A 26,087-nucleotide genomic window follows, 5' to 3' on the forward strand; every position below is an offset into this window, starting at 1 on the left:
GTCTAGTAAACATGTGCTCTACAACGTAAGCCTTAAGAGTTATGAGCCCTCATTCATATTCACTACTTTCAAACACAACTCTCTCCATAACTTTTAAGTTATGCATTTTAGAGCACTTGATTACCGGACATTTTTTCTTGATTTGGTCCATACTACCATTTCCCAAAATATGCAAAGCAAAGACCTTACAGTAGAAGAGATCTGTTTCACAGTATCGAAGACCAAGCATTACTCATAGCTCATAAGGTAGTCGCTCTAGAGACTACTGTTTACCTCACTTTTTTTTCGAATGGCATTCCTGATGTATCCCTGAATATTCAACACTTCTCAAACTCCCTGTGTACTAATGATAAGCAGTGGGCAGAAAAAACCGATATACGGACATGACAATGTGTACCGGAACTGTAGGACAAGGGGGAAACATTGGCGCGCTGCCTGCGGTCTGAAATCTGCCATTTCACTTTGTGTAAAGGGAGTACCGTCGATTCATTTGAGAAGCTAAACGACGGCTGCAGTGAGCCCAAGACGAAGCTCTGCTCCTGCGAAACAAGTAGCTTCAGTTCCCTGTAGCTAATTGCGGGCCCCACTGTTTGAAACGGCCTTAATATGAAGCCTCAGTAACATCAAGTGATATTCATCAGTAATGAATTAATGAAGGCCGTGAATAAATGTAACGATTTGGGAATTGTAACATGCCACTTATCAAAATTCGTGATTTAATTAATTTAAATTAAATTAATTTAAAAAAAGCATTTCAAGAAGACATGCTTCCATTATGAAGAACTACAGAAAGGAAAACATGTGTCATTATTTCACACGCAACATGTATGTTAACTGATAACTGTCTATGTTGTACATGGATGATTATATACCTTGTGATGATTTAGGTCCTGGACGTTAGGGGCTTAGAATGCTGTTGTTGCATTGTTCTCGCACACGTGGAGTCCGCAACCTGCGAAATCCAGCGTACCACTTTGTACTGCTCATGCATAGCTGGCTTCCTCGCCCATAGATTCACCTCTGTGCCGTATCGCACAATGGATACACTACATCAGCAACGACATAGCAGGGAATAATGCACCAGGACGACAATGGGTTCTCCATTTTGAATAAAAAAGTTGAGTCAGAATTACAAGTATCACGCCTCGCAAACAATACATTTCACTTTTCGAAGGCATTATTTGTTTCTTGCGCTAGTTATTTGTTCAAAAAGGTCTAGGGAATGAGTTGTCCTTCGATTGGGGAAATCACCCCACCGGAAAAAGGTTCTTAAGGGGATCCGGACAGGTTTGTGATCCCTCCGTATATAATATAAAATTTATGACTATTCATATGAACGGAAACTTTTACCAGAATACTCCTATAGAGCGACTAAAAATTGTAAGAAACGTACAGTAGTTTTTTGTTACATATTTCTAACCATTTTAACAGAAGGATTCCTAAAAATACCCGATAGTTTTAAGGTAGCTATTATTTTGTAAAAAGTGAACATCAAAATTAGAAACTGTCTATTTTTTTCTATTTACATACGTCTCTAACCACTTTGAGATTTTCAAAATAGGAAAACCCTGAATTAAAATATGCATAATTCTCAAATTAGTGTATCCTGCAGTATTGAACCATTTCTGTAAAGAGGAAGGAGAGAAAAAATACCCTTTTGTTCTTAAAAAATGCAACTTAACGGAAACAGCCAATAAGCTGTTACTGCACTCCAGCTCAGAAGACAGGTTTTCTCCATCCCCTTCCATCTCTTCTTGGAGTGTCCTTTTTCCAGTTCGGTTGCGTTGGCTTGTCCTTGTTTCAGGGTCTCTAATAGCTCTCTTTGATGCTGTAACTCCCCTTTTATATAAATTAACATTTGTTTTACTGAAACGACCAACACCTTGTAGGAGCCATTTAAGGCTTTCACGCCTTGCAACATTTCCTTCATTTAATGTTCCCACTATATCGAAGAACCAAAATACAGTGTACTAACTCACACCAACACCGTCCTCGTAATTATGGCCCAGATTATACGTTGATGAGCTCGTTAGGATTGTGGGTAGCGCCATGGAGACATTTCAGTAGTTTTAAGTTTGCAAAGTCTCTGAAAGTTTTTTTGAACACCACCACTATGGTCTAAGGTACACCCGGTTTTTGAATAAATTTCCCACTATTTTGATGTGCTCTGTTGTATTTGCACCTTGAATAACTTCCTGGAGGGAACAGGCCCTGAATGAGTTACCCGTCTCTTGAAGAAAAGTGAAACATAACTACCGATACAGCTTTTCTCATATATTATACTCCAATAACATTTTAATAATAATTTTGGATTATATCTACTATAGGCTCTGTGAGTATTCTTACAGCCTATTACTCTGTCATCTTTCAGTTTCTTCCGCCTGTATGCAGTCGTCGTTGCTTCGCGCCCATTCACTTTTCTACATGACCAATGCAATCCAGTTTAGTGATAGCTACATTTTCTCCATGTGGTTTCTCTTCCTCAGCTTTATTGAAAGCTTTTGTGTCACCATCTCTTACATAATTGACGAGTCTTAACGTTCTTCAACTGCTCGTACTCTTGGGAAATGATCACGTGAATAAAGTGTTTTGTTTCACTGAATGAATAAACCAGGAAAATGTCAATAATATATAGGCATTACATATATCGTTGGAAAGTGGAAGTTTCAAAGATTAGGATCAATGAAAAAAAGCTTGAAACGTTCAGGATTTCAACTGATAATGAGCCCTTTAGCACACAAGACTGTACTAATACTGTGCACTAATGTAATAAAACTTATCTGCCAACTCACAATATCGAGAAAGAAGTCTTGCACCTCGGCCTCTCACAAATACCCTCGCCCAAAAATTTTAGTAAGCCGTAGAAGAGCCGGTAGCTCCTTCAAAGCTTCTTTAGCTTTTACGGTAATCTTAGACTAACTGAGGATTTGAAACAGCAATTAACACTTGTAGATGTCTTGACAGAATGCCGACTATTTTCTTACCTCATTTGGGCCATTTGTGGACCAGGGTGCGTTTTATGCCACTTCATTGTCCTATGCCACTTCTGGCGTTGACTTCATTGTCCTCTGCCACTTCTGGCGTTCTTTGTGAGGTTAAGTAGCTGTTTTCTTGTTGGTACTTTAAGATTTTCTATTGGCCTAACAATCCATTTTCCTGCTGATTTCTGTATTGCATTCCTCGGACCATTGCCTGTCTCGTTGTTGTCTAACATTCTGCGTGGTGTCTGTTTGTTCTATATCGTGTCTTCCTACCACTTTCGCGCAACGACGCTCTGAGCGTGTTGTTTAGGGAATTGACTAGTTTGAACCTGGGACCTGTTGCTGGTAAGGAGACGCCAGACCACACATGACATGTAGAGTTCAGAAGAGTTCAGTAAGACTAGCGATGATATAACCAAATTCTTAATGATTTCAGCGTCAGCTCCACTGCACTCCCTGTAAAAGAATCTTAATACTAACTAAATTTAGTAGAAGGGGTTCAAGGCTTTCCTATTTTTAGTTAGCTGGTAAAATAACGTCGAAAAAGCAGTTAAGTTTACCATTGGAAATTTTATTCTACTCACAAAACATAGTTTATAAATTGCACTATTGATAAAAGGAAATGTTTTAATACGGGATGATAAAAACCAACTGCGTTCAACAAAAATGTGAACGAATATTCCCTGAATGGGTTTCCAAGTTCTACAATGGATCGAAGGATGACCTATGCCATATCACATCTATAATCTAGGTTTAAATTAAGTTTCACAAGAGAGAAAACTATAAAAATGGTCTACAGTGACCCTCAATTATCTTTAATTACTTACCTAACTTGTCGTAAATTGCAGTGGCTGATGTGGCTTTTCAATAACTATATAACAGAAAAATCATCGCGTTTCAGATTTTTACTTCAAGTGGCAAATGTGAACACTATGAGCTTTAATGGACGATCGGCACTAGGATTACGCAAAAAGGGGGTGTAACAGATGAGACTTCTGTAGTTCTGAGTGAAGCTTTATGCGCTGTTATGCAGCATCGCGTGCGTTCATTACCTTGTCGGTGTTCATCAGGGGGCGGCGAACAGCACAGCTCCGCTTACCTCGCCGTCTCGGAAGCAACTCCTGTCCTAACTTCTCCTTCCTACAATTTACCGAAGTTGGTTTAAAAAAACTATCTGGCTGTGTTTTAATCTGACCAATCAGGGTCTCAATGTTAACGTTAAGCTCCACCTACAAAAATTCTGTCCATCCAATGAGAAACGTGATACTTTTCGTGGTGGGGCAATGTTTTCAAAGTTTGCAACGTAACAGAGATGCGAAAAAGTCTCACACTAAAACTTTCAGCTGGTGTGGTCCTTTTAGTCTTATCGTAAGATCTATACTGTTCTTCTGGAGGGCTCTATCTTTCAACATGGGCTGGGGGGTGGTCCTGACGTAGCAGAGACGCGAAAAAGTTTCACGCTAAAACTTGTGGCTGGAGCAGCCCTTTTTGTGTTATCATAAAGTCTATACTGTTCTTCTGGAGGGCTCTAGCTTTTAACACAGGCTGGGGGGGGGGGGGGGGGGGGATAGTCCTAGCGGTTAGCTGGAGACGTGGGTGTCCGTCCCTTATCATAGAGCCTTCCAGCTTAACACGGTTCTGCTCTCGGCTTCTGTTCTCGTTTCTCCCCTCTGAACTGCGTCTGTCTCACGGTGGGAAGGTATGACATGCATTTAGGCATTCTTGTGTTAGTCTGTGGTATTCCATTCGCTCACTCGTTACTCGTATTACTTTGGTTTATTTAATGTCACGATTTATTCGGAGCTATGTGACATACTACTGGATTTGCTTATCATGTCAGGGTTTTCATGGAAGGTGTTGGATTTTCCTGACACCTTACAGTTGTTAACGTCGTTTCGATAAGTAAATGGTAATCACAATGTCTTACCTAATGAGAACTACTGCAAAGTGTTTATTTGCTGGATCCATTGGTTTTACCCTCGTTGGCTACTTTGAAGATCTTCCTGGACAACCTGTTGGGATCGATACTGTACACGTGTCGACGGAAAGTAAGTTGTCGTCTTCTGATGGCATCGATGAGGTTTCTTCTGTTGGTGGCGCTCACGATTAGTTTTTACCATCGTCTCTCATCTGATAGGATTCTTGGTCCGAATATTTTTCACAGTAATTTCAATTCTCGTAATTCTACGACTGTTCTTGGGGTTTTCTGCTTTGGTAATGGGACCTCTATTGCATGGAGGACAGACTACTGTGTTTTAATGTTTTAGTTTGATATTCATTGATTGATGTTTGGAAGCGTACATTCACCTGAAAACATACTCTGCTCTCTCTAGTTTTATTTTCCTTCGTTAGAGAACCACCCTTTGGTCTGAGTTAGTTACTTATATGTTGCATGGATCATTTGAACGATTCTTTTATTGAAATGGAGTTGAACGAGTGAACGCATTTTAAGACAAAGCTCTGCAACAGAGCTACTACATTTAAAGCATGTATTTAGAAAGGTGATTAACTGGATGACACATATATTTATTAGAAAGAGTCAATGACTACCACACTGGATATAGGTAATGTGATTCTACGTACAGTACCCTCTCAAGAAGACCATTTTCAACTGCTGAAACCATTATCAAGGTTTAATAAACCTGTATTTTGCCACAGGCTGGCTGTCATTCCCAGTCCAATAAAAACACAGTCTTTTTAGCCTCACTCAAGCAATTACAGGCTTTTTTTATTTTTTACTTGCTACCCATTTTTAAATGGAAATTCGGCAGTGGAAAAGAAGTTGTCCACGAGAAATGAAGTTAAATTATATTTAAAACCTGCTTCGCTACCTGTTACTCATTTTATGTTATTGGACAAATAGTCGAAACTTTTTGTTGCTGCATGTTGAACTCCTTTCTGAGCCTCTGACAGAATTAACAACGGGTAATAAAGATCATTTTTCCCTCTAGTGTCGTAGGTATGGTCAGCAATGTCCTTCTCAAATTGTGATGGATTATTTATAAGTAATTCCATTAGCGAATAGTGTATTGTGACTATGCAATTAAAATTTCTAGTTCCTGGAAGAGATTCGTACTTGACGTCCGTTTGTGAACACCACATATTATTGCTACTCCTCGCTTTTGTGCAATCAATATTTTCTTTGTAATCAGATGAGTTACCCCAGAAAATTCCTCCAAAAGAAGCTGTGCTTCGTTGTTTGAGTAGCTCAATAATATGCCTCCCCTAGTTCAAGTTTTCATCAATACGTAGTCCCAAAAATTTACTAACTCCTGCTCATATGCTACCTCAGTTGTTGGTGAAAAGGCTTTTAACAGGGGAAGGTAAAGGCTTTCACAAAGGCTGAGGTGTGGAAGTGCTACCCCAAGAGTAACGCAACAGCAACACTATTCAAAGTTAAAAAATTTTAATTGAAAATTTATTTAACAATTAGTAATTCTAGCTAATTGCATATATTTATGATAATGAAATATAAAGAAGGTCAAATTTTTTTTCAGATCTCACTCAGCCTGAACAATCTCAGATATATTTAAAATAATGATGTCTTAAAAGAGGGTAAGTGGGTAAGAATTTTCTTAACACATTGTATCATAGATAGCTTTTACAAATCCCAAGAAAATAATCAGAATAATGGTTGTATCTAAGATGTTTGCTTTACATATGTAGCAATTTTAAGGCAGTCAACACCTTAAACTACTAGCAACTTCCTGAATTCGTACCAAAACTTATGGCTGGCAAACATTGACTTTAAGAAAATGAATTATTAAATTTATTTCATCAGGAATATTAACGCAAGTAAGACCATTAAGCCTTTCATTTCGGAAACAATTATTTCTAAAGACACACAACAGGCTGAAATTGTAAAATCAACATTCAATAACTGCCTAGTAAAAATTTATAGGAATTAAATGAATTTCGTGCACTCGCCCAGAACGTAAGAAAAACCTGATAGGCACACACTTAAATACAGTTCAAATGCCAAATGACAAGCAAATCAAGCGAGGCACTTTAACAAATCTTTAAACATAATAATTTTAGCACAACTGTTATGTACTAACTTAGTCCATAATAATTTAAAACCAAGGCTCCGACCTGTAGTCCTTTGTCACAGCAATATTACAAATACTGTTACTGAATTGGGCAGTTTCCTTCTTCCATCCACTGATTAGTCCAGAGCAATTGGATCGCTATGAACAACTTGAATTCCTTGCCCAATAACACGGAGGGAAAAGTAACGAATTACAGGACCCGAGGTGTAGTGCACTAAAACAGAATAATTTTATAACATTACTAAGGAGCAATAGTTGGCTACACCGAAGCCTAGTAGTGCTTAAAGGGACGCTTGGCATAAGAGCATCGACACAAGTCTAAACTCCGTTATCGTATAAGACTGAATCCTGAATGTATCAACTTATTGTCAGCTTGCACTAGTAAGATTCAATGTATCTAATAACAGCAAGCGCGACAAGGGAAGAGACCGCTTACAGTTGTGAATGCTAATAGACTAGCTCAAGTAAACAGTTGACCATGCTATAACACGAAGTCAAATGCAGACGTATGCTTGAGCCCACTACATTTGTGACACCTTTAACCAGCGTACACAGTTCCAAGCATTAAGCTCGATTCATAAAAATTCACAACCGGCGTGTGATCAAAATCTCCACAAACATTCGCTGCACTCAGATTTGGCGGATGCTCTGCAACGCTCGGCGTTTTTAGTCACCGGAGTTGGTTCCATCGGGCAGCGTACACAGTGGAATCAATAGACACAAGGCCACCACTTCACAGCTCCACGGACCACCTCAGCGAGGGACAATCAATGGTAGTCGACCAAGGCAGGAGCAGCTGACTAACTGCGGGCTGTTCTCCACGGGGCCACAGTACTCCTCTCACAATCCCTCTCGCGACTGCGATCCTCACGCGTCTCCCCGTTCACGCCGCAACCCAAACGTCTTGCGGCTAGTGTCTCTACTCGACCACTCGAAATTCTCCCAAAGATCATCTTGCCGAAGGAAAGCGTCCCATCGCATTGTGTGCCACTGCTCAGTTAGTATGATCTACACTACTGGCCATTAAAATTGCCACACCAAATGAAGATGACGTGCTACAGACGCGAAATTTAACCGACGGGAGGAAGATGCTGTGATATGCAAATGAGTAGCTTTTCAGAGCATTCACACAAGGTTGGCGCCGGTGGTGACGCCTACAGCGTGCTGACATGAGGAACGTTTCCAACCGATTTCTCATACACAAACAGCAGTTGCCTGTCGTTGCCTGGTGAAAGGTTGTTGTGATGCCTCGTGTAAGGAGGAAAAATGCGTACCATCACGTTTCCGACTTTGATAAACGTCGGATTGTAGCCTATCGCTATTGCGGTTTATCGTATCGCGACATTGCTGCTCTCCTTGGTCGAAATCCAATGACTGTTAGCAGAATATGGAATCGGTGGGTTCCGGAGGGTAAAACGGAACGCCGTGCTGGATCCCAACGGCTTCGTATCACTAGCAGTCGAGATGACAGGCATCTTAACCGCATGGCTTTAACGGATCGTGCATCCACGTCTCGAGCCCTGAGTCAACACATGGGGACGTTTTCAAGACAACAACCATCTGCACGAACAGTTCGACGATGTTTGCAGCAGCATGGACTATCAGCTCGGAGACCATAGCTGTGGTTGCACTTGACGCTGCATCACAGACAGGAGCGCCTGCGATGGTTTACTCAACGACGAACCTGAGTGCACGAATGGCAAAACGTCATTTTTTCTCATGAATCCAGGTTCTGTTTACAGCATCATGATGGTCGCATCCGTGTTTGACGACATCGCGGTGAAAGCACATTGGAAGCGTGTATTCGTCATCGACATACTGGCGTTATCACCCGGCGTGATAGTATGAGGTGCCATTGGTTACACGTCTCGGTCACCTCTTGTTCGCAATGACGACACTTTGAAAAGTAGACGTTACATTTCGGATGTGTTACGACCTGTGGCTCTATCCTTCATTTGATCCCTGCGAAATCCTACATTTCAGCAGGACAATGCACGACCGCATGTTGCAGGTCCTGTACGGGCCTTTCTGGATACAGAAAATGTTCGACTGGTGCCCTGGCCAGCACATTCTCCAGATTTCTCACCAATTGAAAATGGCTGGTCAATGGTGGCCGAGCGACTGACTCGTCACAATACGCCAGTCACTACTCTTGATGAACTGTGGTACCGTGTTGAAGCTGCATGGGCAGCTGTACCTGTACACGTCATCCAAGCTCTGTTTGACTCAATGCTCAGGCGTATCAAGGCCCTTATAACGGCCAGAGAGCAAGAGGTGGTTTTTCTGGGTACTGCTTTCTGAGGATCTATGCACCCAACTTGCGTGAAAATGTAATCACATGTCAGTTCTGCTATAATATATTTGTCCACTGAATACCCGTTTATCATCTGCATTTCTTGTTGGTGTAGCAATTATAATGGCCAATAGTGTATTTATTATACAGAACTGAATGTAGACAGTCTTTTCATAATTTTGGCAGAGTCTATTGTCAGACATACACGTTGCAAAATATAACCTACAAAGTCATCTGTCGCTTTCTGTCGAAGGTCATCCGAGATCCAGTCTCCATGGTACTTTACCGTTTTGGCTCTTGTGATGTGCTTTGTAGTGCTGATCCTCAACGATTTTGTTGCGCCCTCAATAGCGCTTAATAAATTCCATCTTTCCGATGCTGATCAGTACACGTGTTGTCTCTGCCATTGTATAGGTCTTGCATATCGTTTGCTAGTAAAGTCAGGTCATCAACAAAGGCAAGATATTGGATCCTTATGTCGTCTACTTTGATCCCCAACTTCCTGTCGACTTTTCTCCTCCACAGAGTTAAATAACGTAGAAAAAATAACGTCTTCTTGCCTAACACCTTTATTGACTGGAATACTCTATGAAAGTTGTCCTCTAAACTTTGCTTTGGCCTGCACCAACCTTAGGAGTTTTTCGTTGAATCATAGCTGTTTTAATATCCACGGAGCGCTACACCTTTTGGAAATCTACGAAGGCAGCTACTTTCTGTGTGGCTTATTTCTTCCTGTATAGCTGCCCGTTTGTTGAAGTTTTGTATTTGTTCAGTACAGGATCTAGACGCTCTGAAACCTGTTTATTGTTCCCTAATATCAGTACAGTGTTACAACATTAATATTAATTAGTTTAGCATCATATTACTTCCCTAAGCATGGGAGCGATCGTCGTTGCTGTATTTACAGCGGACTCCAGTATTTTTATAACGCTCAAGGCCAGGTGGGACCTTTTACTCCCACACCAGGGCAGTCAACGATTTTGCCCTCCCCGTCCACAAAGTGCTATTGTGTCTCTTGAAGTATCGAGCCAGTCCGTCTGGTTGACTTTCCTCTCTTGCATCGACCCTCACATATTTTTTGAGCATAGCGGCAGCGTACTACGCTAAACTTGCTGTCTCCTTATATATCTGATCCCTTCAATTACATCTTTAAAAGTAATGTGACTTTATGCACAGTCAAAAACACGCAGGCAGAGAAAATAATACATTGTTAATCACGTAAGACTGTTCGTTACACGTGTCATGGCATAACGATTGTAAATGTTCCGTGACCTCAACAAAATGCATAAGAGTATACTGTTTAGAGTATGAGCAAGTGTGAAGTTTAAGTTAGCTGGACTGGATGACTGGGAACAAGAATACTAAGATAGCGATATGCATACACCCTATAGAAATCCCATTTTCACAGGCTCAGTAATTGACAGTAATTCCCACTTCCTCATTTATAAACTCCCATTCTTTAAAATGCAGTGCACAGGCGCATTACCGTCCATTTACGCAGTAAGTACAAATATGGACAAACGAAAATACAGGATGTCCGGGATAGGGGTATGTACATACAAATCCTTGTATCGAAACAACTCGACGTCTTATGTTGTTGGTTAAATACCCAATACATAGAGACACTCTCTAAGATGTGACCCTCACCATTTCATGAATAGCGCTTACAAGGGGTTCGTACGAACTTTACTTCCCGTCTTGATTCATATTGACCCGGTGTATAAGGCACGACTATGATTTAACATATGTACACGGGAAGACGCACTTCTCAAAAATTTCGAAGAAATTGGAGTTCGAAAATTTTAAACGTGCTACATACTTCGTATGGTTGATTGTATTGAAGGACTCCGCAGCCCTGCGTGTAAGCTCTTTATCTGGCAAGTGCGAGTTCTGAGGATTGAATAACGCTGCTACTACATATTTTTTATTTTTCATTTCCTTCTTTCCCACATAATTGGGTATGCTTGGAACACCACGAAATTATGTAATGACCGAGAACAATTTATGAATGTAAACCAAGTTTGCTTAGCGACAGCCATATTGAAATATGCGTGCACATGCAAAAATTTGGCGTTCAATACAAGTGTTGTATATTTCAGTAATTATTGTTCCCCTGTTCCGAAGACCAGTATAATCCTGATTCGTGCAGTGCTCCATACGTTACACATTATACTTGTCACAGGTGCAGATACAATGACGTTGTTGTTGTTGTTGTGGTCTTCAGTCCAGAGACTGGTTTGATGCAGCTCTCCATGCTACTCTATCCTGTGGAAGCTTCTTGATCTCCAAGTACATACTGCAAGCTACATCCTCTTGAATCTGTTTAGTGCATTCATCTCTTGGTCTCGCTCTACGATTTTTACCCTCCACGCTTCCTTCCATTACTAAATTTATGATCCCTTGATGCCTCAGAACGTGTCCCACCAGCCGATCCCTTCTTCTAGTAACGTTCTGCCACAAAGTCCTCTTCTCCCCAATTCTGTTAAGTACCTCCTCATAAGTTACGTGATCTACCCATCGAATTTTCAGCATTCTTCTGTAGCACCACATTTCGAAAGTTTCTGTTTTCTTCTTGTCTAAACCATTTATCGTTCAGGTCTCACTTCCATAGATGGCTACACTCCACGCAAATACTTTCAGAAAAGACATCCTGACGCTTGAATCTATACTCGATGTTAACAAATTACTCTTCTTCAGAAACGCTTTCCTTGCCATAACCGGTCTACATTTTATATCCTCTCTACAGTTATTTTGCTCCCCCAAAAGCAAAGTTCATCTACTACTTTCGGTTTCTAACCATATAGTAAAGCTGTATGCCCTCGGGAAAAGTTACTGCTGTAGTGTCACTTTGCTTTCAGCCGTTCGCAGTACCAGCACAGCAAGGCAGTTTTGGTTAATGTTACAAGGCCAGATCAGTCAAACATCCACAATGTTGCCCCTACACCTACCGGAAAGGCTGCTGCCCCTCTTCAAAAACCACACTTTTGTCTGACTTCTCAACAGATTCCCCTCTGTTTGTGGCTACACCTACGGTAGGGCTATCTGTATCACTAAGGCAAGCGAGCCTCCCCACCAATGGCAAAGTCCATGGTTGGTGGGGGAGGGGGTCAGATACAGTAGTATTAGTAAAATAACTCAACTGATTTGATTGAAAGTTCTTGTGTAGGAAAATGGTAAGTGAATCATTCAATACTGATAATTTGCTCCATCATAATGAAATTGTTGTTAGGATTACGTCGGACTGAAGAAGACATGCCGCTATGTGAGATTCGATCCCTGCACATAGCGCTTCTGAAACTAAGCGCTTACGTACTCGGCGAAACGTTTGACAGTGTGTCTTCCTCTTTATGCATTTTTTAAATTCTAACCGTGCCGTTTACAACCTGTCGATTTGAATAAAATCAATGAGTGGACGTCCGTACGGTCCCGTTGTGAGTCGCATAACGCGTGCACGTCAGGCAAAGGGCACACCTACCTCGACATGTTAGCTTACTGTGAAGTTCCACAAATGCCTCCCGACGTCGTTTTCTAACAGGATGGTACCGTTCCCCTCCCCATTGTCATGGGGATTTTACCACATATCTCCCAGAGCGCTGAATCGGAAGGGGGCGTCCCATTGCCTAGCAACCACGGTCTCTCGATCTGTCTCAGCTGATTATCAGTACGTGGGGCTTTATCAAGGGCCGGCCGCTGTGGTCGAGCGGTTCTAGGATCTTCAGTCCGGAACCGCGCTGCTGCTACGGTCGCAGGTTCGAATCCTGCCTTGGGCATGGATGTATGTGATGTCCTTAGATTAGTTAGGTTTAAGTAGTTCTAAGTCCATGGGACTGATGACCTCAGATGTTAAGTCCCACAGAGCTTAGAGCTATTTGAACCATTTTTATAAAGGACACTGATAATAGAACAAGGGTTGGAGATGTGGTTGATTTGAGACAACGAATCCAAGTCACAGTAGAGGCCGTAACACTTGTCGTGCTTATGTACATGTCGTGAGAAGTGGAGTACATTCTGTCTAACTACAAACGGTGTTCACATTGAAATGCACCAACATGCGTAAAAGTGTTGGAGTTCCTATGTACAGCATTGAACGAAAATGCTGTAAACAACAGTTTTTTTTATTTTTGTACACCTATAGCTCAGGCGCCCTGTACTTGGACAAATAACGGTTGGAGTGGTTTATGACGCGTGTTTAACAGGCTGAAAGCAATGGTAGAACATTGAAATCAACAAAATAAGACAAATTCGCAGAAATATAGTCATGACATATTCGGGAATCATTTCTCACAAACCGAGGAGACCTTTTGTTCTCTTTTTAGGGTCATCAGGCTGACCGGTTTGATGCAGCCCGCCACGAACTCCTTTCGAGTAGCAGTTGCACCCAACGTCCCGAGTTTATGTAACGCCAGTCACCACTCGCCACCCCTGATTCTCTAAAGAATGGATAACTTTTATTTTAGTTGGAGCCACGGTTACGATAAATGTTTTGAATGCTACTGCCGTCATTTGTATGTATAAGCACTCTGTCTTCAGGCCACAAGTGGCCCATCGGGGCCATCCGACCGGCATGTCATCCTCAGTTGAGGATGCGGATAGGAAGGGCGTGTGGTCAGCACGCCACTCTCCCGGTCGTTATGATGGTTTTCTGTGACCAGAGCCGCTACTATTCGGACGAGTAGCTCCTCAATTGGCATCAAGAGGCTGGCAGCTGCGTATGTCGGCCCGGATGGTCACCCATCCAATTGCCGGCACTTCCGACAGCGCTTCATTTCGTTGATCTGACGGGAACCGGTGTATCCATTGCGGTAAGGCTATTGCCTACTGCCGTCATTTGACTGTAATAATTTTTGTTTTATTGTTATACGATGCAGATTTCGGCCATAGGCCGTTTTCAATTACAAAAAGTTATTTGTACGTCAAAATACATCAGACTAGTATGAAATACAAGTCCTTGTCGAAAAAACATATCTGGTCATCTACGTCAGATCAGCCACTAGCAAAAGTAAGAAAATCACTAGAACTCCTAAATACACTCCTGGAAATTGAAATAAGAACACCGTGAATTCATTGTCCCAGGAAGGGGAAACTTTATTGACACATTCCTGGGGTCAGATACATCACATGATCACACTGACAGAACCACAGGCACATAGACACAGGCAACAGAGCATGCACAATGTCGGCACTAGTACAGTGTATATCCACCTTTCGCAGCAATGCAGGCTGCTATTCTCCCATGGAGACGATCGTAGAGATGCTGGATGTAGTCCTGTGGAACGGCTTGCCATGCCATTTCCACCTGGCGCCTCAGTTGGACCAGCGTTCGTGCTGGACGGGCAGACCGCGTGAGACGACGCTTCATCCAGTCCCAAACATGCTCAATGGGGGACAGATCCGGAGATCTTGCTGGCCAGGGTAGTTGACTTACACCTTCTAGAGCACGTTGGGTGGCACGGGATACATGCGGACGTGCATTGTCCTGTTGGAACAGCAAGTTCCCTTGCCGGTCTAGGAATGGTAGAACGATGGGTTCGATGACGGTTTGGATGTACCGTGCACTATTCAGTGTCCCCGCGACGATCACCAGTGGTGTACGGCCAGTGTAGGAGATCGCTCCCCACACCATGATGCCGGGTGTTGGCCCTGTGTGCCTCGGTCGTATGCAGTCCTGATTGTGGCGCTCACCTGCACGGCGCCAAACACGCATACGACCATCATTGGCACTAAGGCAGATGCGACTCTCATCGCTGAAGACGACACGTCTCCATTCGTCCCTCCATTCACGCCTGTCGCGACACCACTGGAGGCGGGCTGCACGATGTTGGGGCGTGAGCGGAAGACGGCCTAACGGTGTGCGGGACCGTAGCCCAGCTTCATGGAGATGGTTGCGAATGGTCCTCGACGATACCCCAGGAGCAACAGTGTCCCTAATTTGCTGGGAAGTGGCGGTGCGGTCCCCTACAGCACTGCGTAGGATCCTACGGTCTTGGCGTGCATCCGTGCGTCGCTGCGGTCCGGTCCCAGGTCGACGGGCACGTGCACCTTCCGCCGACCACTGGCGACAACATCGATGTACTGTGGAGACCTCAAGCCCCACGTGTTGAGCAATTTGGCGGTACGTCCACCCGGCCTCCCGCATGCCCACTATATGCCCTCGCTCAAAGTCCGTCAACTGCACATACGGTTCACGTCCGCACTGTCGCGGCATGCTACCAGTGTTAAAGACTGCGATGGAGCTCCGTATGCCACGGCAAACTGGCTGACACTGACGGCGGCGGTGCACAAATGCTGCGCAGCTAGCGCCATTCGACGGCCAACACCGCGGTTCCTGGTGTGTCCGCTGTGCCGTGCGTGTGATCATTGCTTGTACAGCCCTCTCGCAGTGTCCGGAGCAAGTATGGTGGGTCTGACACACCGGTGTCAATGTGTTCTTTTTTCCATTTCCAGGCGTGTATATTGCAGACTTTCATTTCTGGGTCTAAATGTATTGCAAACTTTAATTTCTGGAACCTACAGCACAGCTGTTACATGAGACTGCTAACTACTAAAAAGGTATACCCGGCACTATTATGTCTGAAGAACAACTCTCTTTTACTAATGACGGATCTGGCCTACATTACCAGATATACTTTTCCACATAGACTTGTGTTTCATACTATTCTCATGTCTTTCGATATATAAATAAGTTTTTGTACTTGAAAATAGCCTAAGCCCAGAATCTGGATCGTATAGCAAGAAAATAAATATCATTGTAGTCAAATGGCGGCAGGATTACTCAAAACACTTTAAAGAGTCGATATCTCTTATTAAAACGGGTTCGGAAGTCTGATTGCTCTACAGATGAGGTAATACATGTTGCTAAACTGCTAAACCAGTTTTAAATTATGTGTAAAGTTTGAAGTTGCGAAGTGCTCTCAGTCCCAAGTATTGGATGAATACAGTCTGTGAAATTTGCGCACTGTGAGTTTGTTTTCTGATGATGGCACTACAGACTATGGGACTTAACATCGGAGGTCATCAGTCCCCTAGAACTTAGAAGTACTTAAACCTAACTAACCTACGGACATTACACACATCCATGACCGAGGCAGGATTCGAACCTGCGACCGTAGCATCCGCGTGGTTCCGGAGTGAAGCGCCTAGAACCGCTCGGCCACAGCTGCCGGCTTTTCTAAAGATATACACATAGTTTCAGGCTTACTATGTTAAACACGTAAGAGTATAGCACATAGTGAGTAGGTTAAGAAAGCATTTAAAATTTTTATGTGATAAACCCAACATTACCCGGTTATTCATTTTACACATTTTTCTATTACCAGCAAAAGCAAATATTAACTATATTTGTAGTGTAATATCAAAAAAAATTCGTTTCAATGTATTCGCGAAAATACCTTAGAAATTACTAAAGAATCATACAAAGAAGTATGCACAACGTACGGGTGTATAAGTACAGAGTCTGTAAGCGTCTCTGTGGAACGCCTTTTCGTAGTTCTATAGACGGCTACGTTTTCGCCTGCAACCGAACCGAATTCGCAGTTGGAAGCTCTCAAAGAGCTGGAAGGAGTCAGCGATTTCCTTAAGTTGACTGTAGGAGTGTCTTATAAGCAAACAATAAATGTATTATGATTTAATGCATGATGCGACATTTTTTCGCTCATCTTAGCCATTATGACGTCGTATCTCTTGAGCGATGTGTCGTACAATGATGCAATTGTGTAGGTACATTCGGCGGCATGTGTGGCCGTTTCTGCGAATTATATTCCTAACAGTGTTAGTAGCAAATAAGTAATACATTTAAGTAACACATTTAAACGTTATCCGCAATGCGGCACTTTTTCACGCATCTCAGTGTTTAAGACGTCATATCTCCCCATCTGTAAGCGGTAATACACTCCTGGAAATGGAAAAAAGAACACATTGACACCGGTGTGTCAGACCCACCATACTTACTCCGGAAACTGCGAGACGGCTGTACAAGCAATGATCACACGCACGGCGCAGCGGACACACCAGGAACCGCGGTGTTGGCCGTCGAATGGCGCTAGCTGCGCAGCATTTGTGCACCGCCGCCGTCAGTGTCAGCCAGTTTGCCGTGGCATACGGAGCTCCATCGCAGTCTTTAACACTGGTAGCATGCCGCGACAGTGTGGACGTGAACCGTATGTGCAGTTGACGGACTTTGAGCGAGGGCGTATAGTGGGCATGCGGGAGGCCGGGTGGACGTACCGCCGAATTGCTTAACACATGGGGCTTGAGGTCTCCACAGTACATCGATGTTGTCGCCAGTGGTCGGCGGAAGGTGCACGTGCCCGTCGACCTGGGACCGGACCGCAGCGGCGCACGGATGCACGCCAAGACCGTAGGATCCTACGCAGTGCTGTAGGGGACCGCACCGCCACTTCCCAGCAAATTAGGGACACTGTTGCTCCTGGGGTATCGGCGAGGGCCATTCGCAACCGTCTCCATGAAGCTGGGCTACGGTCCCGCACACCGTTAGGCCGTCTTCCGCTCACGCCCCAACATCGTGCAGCCCGCCTCCAGTGGTGTCGCGACAGGCGTGAATGGAGGGACGAATGGAGACGTGTCGTCTTCAGCGATGAGAGTCGCTTCTGCCTTGGTGCCAATGATGGTCGTATGCGTGTTTGGCGCCGTGCAGGTGAGCGCCACAATCAGGACTGCATACGACCGAGGCACACAGGGCCAACACCCGGCATCATGGTGTGGGGAGCGATCTCCTACACTGGCCGTACACCACTGGTGATCGTCGAGGGGACACTGAATAGTGCACGGTACATCCAAACCGTCATCGAACCCATCGTTCTACCATTCCTAGACCGGCAAGGGAACTTGCTGCTCCAACAGGGCAATGCACGTCCGCATGTATCCCGTGCCACCCAACGTGCTCTAGAAGGTGTAAGTCAACTACCCTGGCCAGCAAGATCTCCGGATCTGTCCCCCATTGAGCATGTTTGGGACTGGATGAAGCGTCGTCTCACGCGGTCTGCACGTCCAGCACGAACGCTGGTCCAACTGAGGCGCCAGGTGGAAATGGCATGGCAAGCCGTTCCACAGGACTACATCCAGCATCTCTACGATCGTCTCCATGGGAGAATAGCAGCCTGCATTGCTGCGAAAGGTGGATATACACTGTACTAGTGCCGACATTGTGCATGCTCTGTTGCCTGTGTCTATGTGCCTGTGGTTTTGTCAGTGTGATCATGTGATGTATCTGACGCCAGGAATGTGTCAATAAAGTTTCTCCTTCCTGGGACAATGAATTCACGGTGTTCTTATTTCAATTTCCAGGAGTGTATGTTATAACTTCGTAAGTACATTTAGCGGAATATTTGGGTAGTGTGTGCGAAGCTTATTGCGAATAGATTTTGCAGCACAGAAGCAATAAATTTAAACGCCATGCATGATGCGGCAGTTTTTGATGTATCTCGTTGTTTATGGCGTCATATCTCTTGAACTATGACAGGCAGGCGGTCCTTACCTCGGCAGAGATTGTTACCCGACAGCAGGAGATATGTGTACCAGGTTTGGTTGAAATCGGGGCAGTGGTTTAGGAGGAGATGTAGATCGTACACACACACACGCACGCACACGCACACACACACACACACACACACACACACACACACACACACACACACACACACACACACAGAGGCACGCTGTGAACGGGAATGGATGACCGTTTTGTGCCTTTAGTAACATAGATGTATAATGAAGTGTGTTGTATGACTAAATCTCGATCTTTCAATGACTACCCCGATCATCGTCGTCAGGAGCTACGGCACATTGTCGTGAAACTGGCAAATATCCCACTGCTATACCCAAAGGAATTCATCTGATTGCTTGCATTGCGCCATGATGACACCACGGAGATGAAAAAGGCCTGAATTGCACTCCAACACCACGAATTATAGCAGTGGCCGAGATCATAAGCACAATGGAACGAACAGTGCGGCATCTTTCTCAGGAAGCAGAAGATAAGGTAAGGCTTGCTACTAGCCAGATTTTAGCGATAGCCAAGGCCCCTAAGTCAAATATTAGCAGGGTGGAGAGACAAGGATTGAAGCTGATGGCGGAACATGGGGTTAGTTGTATTACTAGCTGACTAAGGGAATGCCATGGCCATCCTCAACGCAACTATCATAGCAAGATGTGTCCATTATTTGAGGGCTCCACTTACGGGCTTCTTAAACTGGATGTTTCTGAAGAACTTGTGAAGAATTTGAGGCCGGCATGCCTCTAGTCGACAGGAATGGTGGCCTCCGGAGACCAGTTTTGAGTGCTATCGCACATGCTTAAACAAGCGTGTGGCCCATAGTCTTTCCAAACAATGAGCAAAGTCTTTCGACTCTGGCTTTTGTGTTCTATCGTAATTACTTTATTATACCATACAGTGAACTTCGTAACTGTATTTATTAACATAATCGAGTATTTATACGTAACGTGGCGGAAAAACCTTATGTTACCTTCTGAACGATATTAGAATGGGAAATGTTGGAAACGAAAGACTTACTCTCAGAAAACAATACAAATGGGAGTAGGAATGCTATGTACAAGGGGTGGACAAATACATAATATCATGCCTAACATGGTGTAGGGAAACCGTTGGCAATCAAAATGATTTCCACTCGTCTCGGAACGGATAAACGCAGAGCGTGCGGCATGGTTTTTATGGGAATCTTGAATTAATATTCCTGCTGAATAGTGTAAAGTTCAGATAACGATGATGAAAGTGAAGAACGATCATGAAAACTTCTCAGTAAAGTAGACCATAAAAGCTCAATAATATTGAGATCTGGTAGCTGTGGTGGTAAGGGGAGACGTGAATATTCATTCTCGATTTCAAAAAACTACGTGGACAATTTGAGCTGTGTGAATAGGGATCTTGTCGTTTTGGAACACAGCATCATCACCACACAGGGAATGGATCTGATCAGCCAATTTATCACATAATCCTTGGCAGTAAAATGGGCTTGCAGAGGATCCTTTGTGACACTATATTGTCACCCAAATCATTACTGAACCACCTCCATGTTTGACTCTTGGGACATAGAATCGGCCTAAATTGGAAACAGTGTCCAACAAGGCTTCGTTCGACCGAACGACTTTTTTTCCATTATCTTATAGCCTTGTTTCATGGTTTCGGCTCTACATTTTCCTGTTACGGACATATGTATCACTGAGGATTCGGTTTGGGATGCGAAGTCGCTTTGCATTTCCCTACCTGTGAAGGTCTCTTCGTGTCATTCTGGCGCTGACAAGGTTCTCTAGTGTGACATTCGTCTCCAGTGCCTTTTACCGTTGTCCTCCTCTCATTTTTCTTTTCACGATCCTCTTGAAAGACCGACTGTCACAATCACTCAACACACAATACCATCTGCCTTGTGAATTTCCTGTATGTGGTATGAATCTTCTCTCTGGCTAGCTTGGTTATGGAAGAACGTGCCATAAGAGCACCAAGAATTTGCCCAACTTCGAATTTACTTAACTTTGACGTAATGCACTCACAGCTACTGTTCTGACGTCGACTGACATTTGAAACTTGTTGAGGACATTATATGGGTGCCATTCGTGATCGAATAGAATAGTGCAACCTGCAGACTTGGCCAGCATCTGCATTTATGATGAAGCATGCATTTCTATAATTTTGCGTTCTGACACACTTTGACCTCTGGCAATCGGGGTTGCCTACATAGAGGAGTAGGAGCTTGCCTACATGCCACAGGCAACGATGTCGTCATCATTGTCCTTGAAATAATAATGTCATCAAGATGGCGGATGGCGAGAAATATATGTAATGAAGATGGCGAATGGCAGGAAACTTAAAAGTTAAGGACAGTAGAGAGTGGTAAATTAATAAATTAAAGATTGTGGATGGGGGAAATTGAGATTAATATTTTAAAAAAATCCAAGATGGCAGACCTCTCCCCACCCTTCCCCTATCCTCTTAGTATTTACTGAAATGGAAAAACTGAACCACATTGCAGCCACCTTGGCTGTAGGCTCTCAATTTTCTTACGTACACATTAGCCATTTACCTATTATCCATTATCCATTATCCATTTACACTTCACCTGTTACCAATTTACCTGCTATCTGTATAACTGTTAATCCGTTTACCCATTTCTAACACCCCAGTGGCTAACACCATGTATCATGTGCTAGTAAACTGTTCAAAGTTCCCAGACACCTCTGACATATGTAATTTCTTAAAAATGTCGAGTTCGAAGAAAAAAGTTTCCAGTATGTGACAGCATAACTTAGCATTCTGCGCAGAATGTGGCAAACGTTTCGTAATGTAAGATAAACTTAATACCCTAGCATGAACTCAGTATAATGTTTCGGTGTCTTTAGAAGGGTAGCAAATTTTGTATCTTACGTGCGTGAATGTGTATTAAAACTACTCATGTTATTCTATCATAGAGTCATGTAGTATCCAGTGCGTAACAGCAGACTGTGACCAACTTTTTGAACACAGATGATATTAATGATCTACCAAGGGGTCAATATAACGCTCGGCTCACTTTTTTATCGCCTTCAGAGAGGGGTTGTTGACAAATTTTAATGCGGTGAATAATATTGTATAGTTCCGTTATTTTTGTCGAGAAGCGCACTGTAAGCTCTTAGATAGCAGTAGTACTCATGTGTATTTTGTAGTGCTCTAGAAGCAATTTTTATGTAACATGTTTGTTTGCGTCGTCGTCCTTCGCAGCAAGCACAGAAATACTTGTTTTGTAAATAAAACCGCCTTTTCTTGCTGCAACTTAATTTATTTATTTTATTTATAAATTATGTTGCTGCAAGAAAAGGCGCTTTTATATACAAGTAATTCTTATGTATTTTGATAACTTTAATGTATAACAATAAGTTCGAATAGGGCTTGTCGAGTAACCTATGATTTGCTTCAGTACTGGCAATAAGTCAGCAACGTGTGTTTTTAGAAGATAACACTGACAATTTAGATGTGGAAATGTTTCAAGTGAGGAAACACCAAGATTGTAAAACGTGATAAAACGGTATTGGAACTAACATTGTGACTCTTGACATAAACAATTCATTCTTGTATTTCTGGCGTACTTTTGCAGACAGTATAGACTTGGGAAGAATTGTGGCATTTGACAAACATTATAGAACAATCCAGTTGTGGAAAATAATTACACTGACTGTTCTTTGTTCATAACACCAAACAAGGTTCATAGAACGGAGCATGAACGATTACAGCAGCTGGCACCTCTTGGTAGACAAGTAACTGAAGCATAAAGCAGCAGTTTATTTTCTTTCGCATTTTGAAGTTCTGCAGAATTGCTGAAATAAAACTAATCATCAGGAACTACGTATTTCTAATTTATTAACTACATTGCATAAGTAAATATTTCTGTCTACTCATGGGGAGTATTTTTATATTCGTTCTGATGAAAGAGAAATACAAATAAGACTAATTCTCTTATGTGTTTGTGGTGGCAACTGAAATTCATCAGAGAACGTGTAGGCTTTCAAGGACTAAATAGCTTTGGCCGTCTACTACGTATAATGGATATCCCCTGAAGCAAGAAATTGCACATCACCGAGGTATATCTCGGTTAATTCTGGAAATTCGATATAACTTCCGTGTGCAGATGTTCTCCCGAAGCATATAGCAACAAAATCAAGATGTGAAGACTAAGCGATTTGAGCCACACAGTCCCAGACCATTTCGATCTGAATTCTAGTCTACAATTAATTAGCGTCAATTCCACACCAATCGTTTTAATATTTTTCTGAGCTGGGTGTAGTTCAACCTATGTTCCTATAGCTAATCTTTCCTCAAAAATCATTCTGAATTTGATTTCATATAGCTAAAGTATGCCAAACCGTTTTCAGTCAAAATACACGCACTTCCAATAGTGTCTTTACTTAACACTGCTGTCCTAAAAACTAATGCGCAGATACAATCCGGAAAACTCCATTGTGCAATAATTGCGCAGACCAAGTATTAAAAGAGTAGTCAGAGAGGGCGTTTTGACGAATTTAGACACGGAAATTAAATTGTTTGCCTAGTTAAATCTCGTCGACAAGTGTATTTTAAGTTGTAAGACAGATTGGCACTAATCCCTCATATGAGTTTTATGATGTGATTGCATGCCATATTACCCTGATGTAAGAATCAAATGCATTAAATGTCAGCACGACAAGACTCGTCAGAACAAGAAAAACAAGAAAAACGTTCAGTGAGTGGCTTCAGTCTTACTGAAGCCTATGTCGCATGTGAGACTTCACAAACATTATAGAACAATTTAGACCTGAAAAATAATTAATTTGAGGCTCCATTGTGTGTCATCCTATCAATGGTAAAATAATAGAACTTTTCACATATGGGAGTGTTTCTCCACGCCATTTTTCAGAATGAAACATTTTAACATGGTGCAAAAAATTTAGTGTTCGTATATTTTTGAGCTAAGGCAAGATAACTACATTGTAATTGGCTGTTTCATTTTAATGGTGAGAAAAGTGCTTTTTGATGAGAAAACGCCATTTTTCAGAATGAAACATTTTAACATGGTGCAAAAAATTTAGTGTTCGTATATTTTTGAGCTAAGGCAAGATGACTACATTGTAATTGGCTGTTTCATTTTAATGGTGAGAAAAGTGCTTTTTGATGAGAAAATACTGCAACTAACGCCCTCTATATAATTTTCAGACAAATACCTTTAAACATTGTATAAAAAATTCAGAGCTTTCAGACGCTTTTCAGCACACCAAAAACTATTGCAAGGCACACCTTTTTATGAAATTTTTGGGTAAATACATTTGAACACATGGCAAAAAAAATTAGAATGTTCAGATACTGTGGAGTACGATCAATAGGATTCCGTTTTTAATTTTTTGATCCATCTTTAATTTTTAAATTTGCCGCCATCCGTCATCTTTAATTTTTACAGGTACTGCCGTCTGCCATCTTTATGACACCATGAGCTGAAGGTAATTGATGATGTCATTTGTTTTGCTTGTACACTGCAGAACATACGTAGCCTCCCTACTAATGGGCATATGTTGTAATAATCATTAACAGAATACTGAAGGTAACACACGAAGGAGGTGAAATCATGATGAACGAAAATATCTTTTGTAGGAGTGGTACGGACTGCATAGAACGTATTATTTCACAAATACAAAAATAGTTTACATCGAAAGAAACGAATGGAAGCAAGCATTAGTCCAGATAGTATAAATATGTCACCATGTCTTGTAACACTCCTATTTTCTGCCGGACAGTTTCGGGAATACAGTATGACTAGTCTCTTGGGTGTATAACATTAAAAGTCAAGAACGTGGAAGCCATTATATTGTTCTAACGGGAGAAAATTTCGCGGTCGATGTCAGAGAAATTTTTACAAGCAAAGCACAAGTATGTTTGGTGTGCATCAGAATGCTGAAAAATATGTAGCAGACACGGCATTGGTTTATTGTCCTCTGTAACAAGTTATCCGTACCACTTAAGAGAAGAGTCGCATGTAAACACTTTTGCTTTCCTGTTCTGATTCACGTCAAACGTTCATTATTGCAGCTGAAGATGTAAGTTACCTTATTACGCTATGTATAATGTAAGAAAACCAGCCACTGAGTATAGTACCTCTTTAGTATCCTCAACCAGCTTAAGTTATATACTGACATGAGAACACGTTCTATAACAGAGAATAGAATATAAACAGTTCATGGAAGGTTTGAATAATGTACACGGTCTATAAAATTGTTTCCCAAGTGCCCATATTAACATGCGTATGTAAATTAGCTCTTGATATTTATAACTAGTGGCATACAGAAGATATCTTCTGCCATGAGAAATCAATCTATGCCTCTATCATTGTTCACTTTTCTTGTGAAGCAACAGTAGCCGTACTAATAATGACACTTTTAACGAACTATGGTCACTACGTTCTCGGCTTGTTGTCGCCCCATGTTGTTTATGCAGCCACGCCAAGAGAAAGATGGAAAAATTTGGAAATTTGTTGGGAGTTCCTATGGGACCAAACTGCTGAGGTCATCGGTCCCTAGGCTTACACACAATTTAATCCAACTTAAACTAACTTACGCTAAGGACAACACGCACACATCCTTGCCCGAGGGACGACTCGAACCTCCTACCACTGGAGCAGCGCAATCCGCCGAAGACTGCGCGGCTACACCACGCGGCAGCGAACGATGGTTGGGATATTGAAAAGCTTATAGTGACATCCGCAATCGGCTTATTGTCCTCGATAACATGCTATCAGCACAAAATTATGAGGAGTCCATTTTGAACACAGAAGAAAAAGATATCTCAATGTTCATTGTGATCTGATTCAGGCGAAACGCAGCGTAACAAATGCGGAGCTGTCTCTGTTGTGATGGCGATGATTTGCGGCTACAGTTGCTATAATTTAGCAGTACCCGCGTCATTTAGCGATCCATTATAATCGAGTGGGGTAGGTGACGTCGTCGATCGCTAGAAGTTCCCGGCTTATTCGAGACTACACTCAGAAGTCGAAGTTTTCATAAGTCTAGTTTATCTTCTGTACAACTTTCCAAGGAAGGACAGAGAAGGTCTGAAATTTTGAGAATGTACCACGGATTTTTATTTTTGTTGATTGAGATAGCAAGACAGCGATATTGCTCTGAACATACTGTAGAAAAAAAATGTTACATATAAAATAGATTTTAGCATGTTCTTATGTTCTATATTAGTTTTAGAAAAGGAATTTAAACAGCGGAAAATTGAAACTAAAACACCAT

The sequence above is a fragment of the Schistocerca serialis genome, chromosome 1, assembly GCF_023864345.2.
Source record: "Schistocerca serialis cubense isolate TAMUIC-IGC-003099 chromosome 1, iqSchSeri2.2, whole genome shotgun sequence".
NCBI classification, from domain to species: Eukaryota; Metazoa; Arthropoda; class Insecta; order Orthoptera; family Acrididae; genus Schistocerca; species Schistocerca serialis.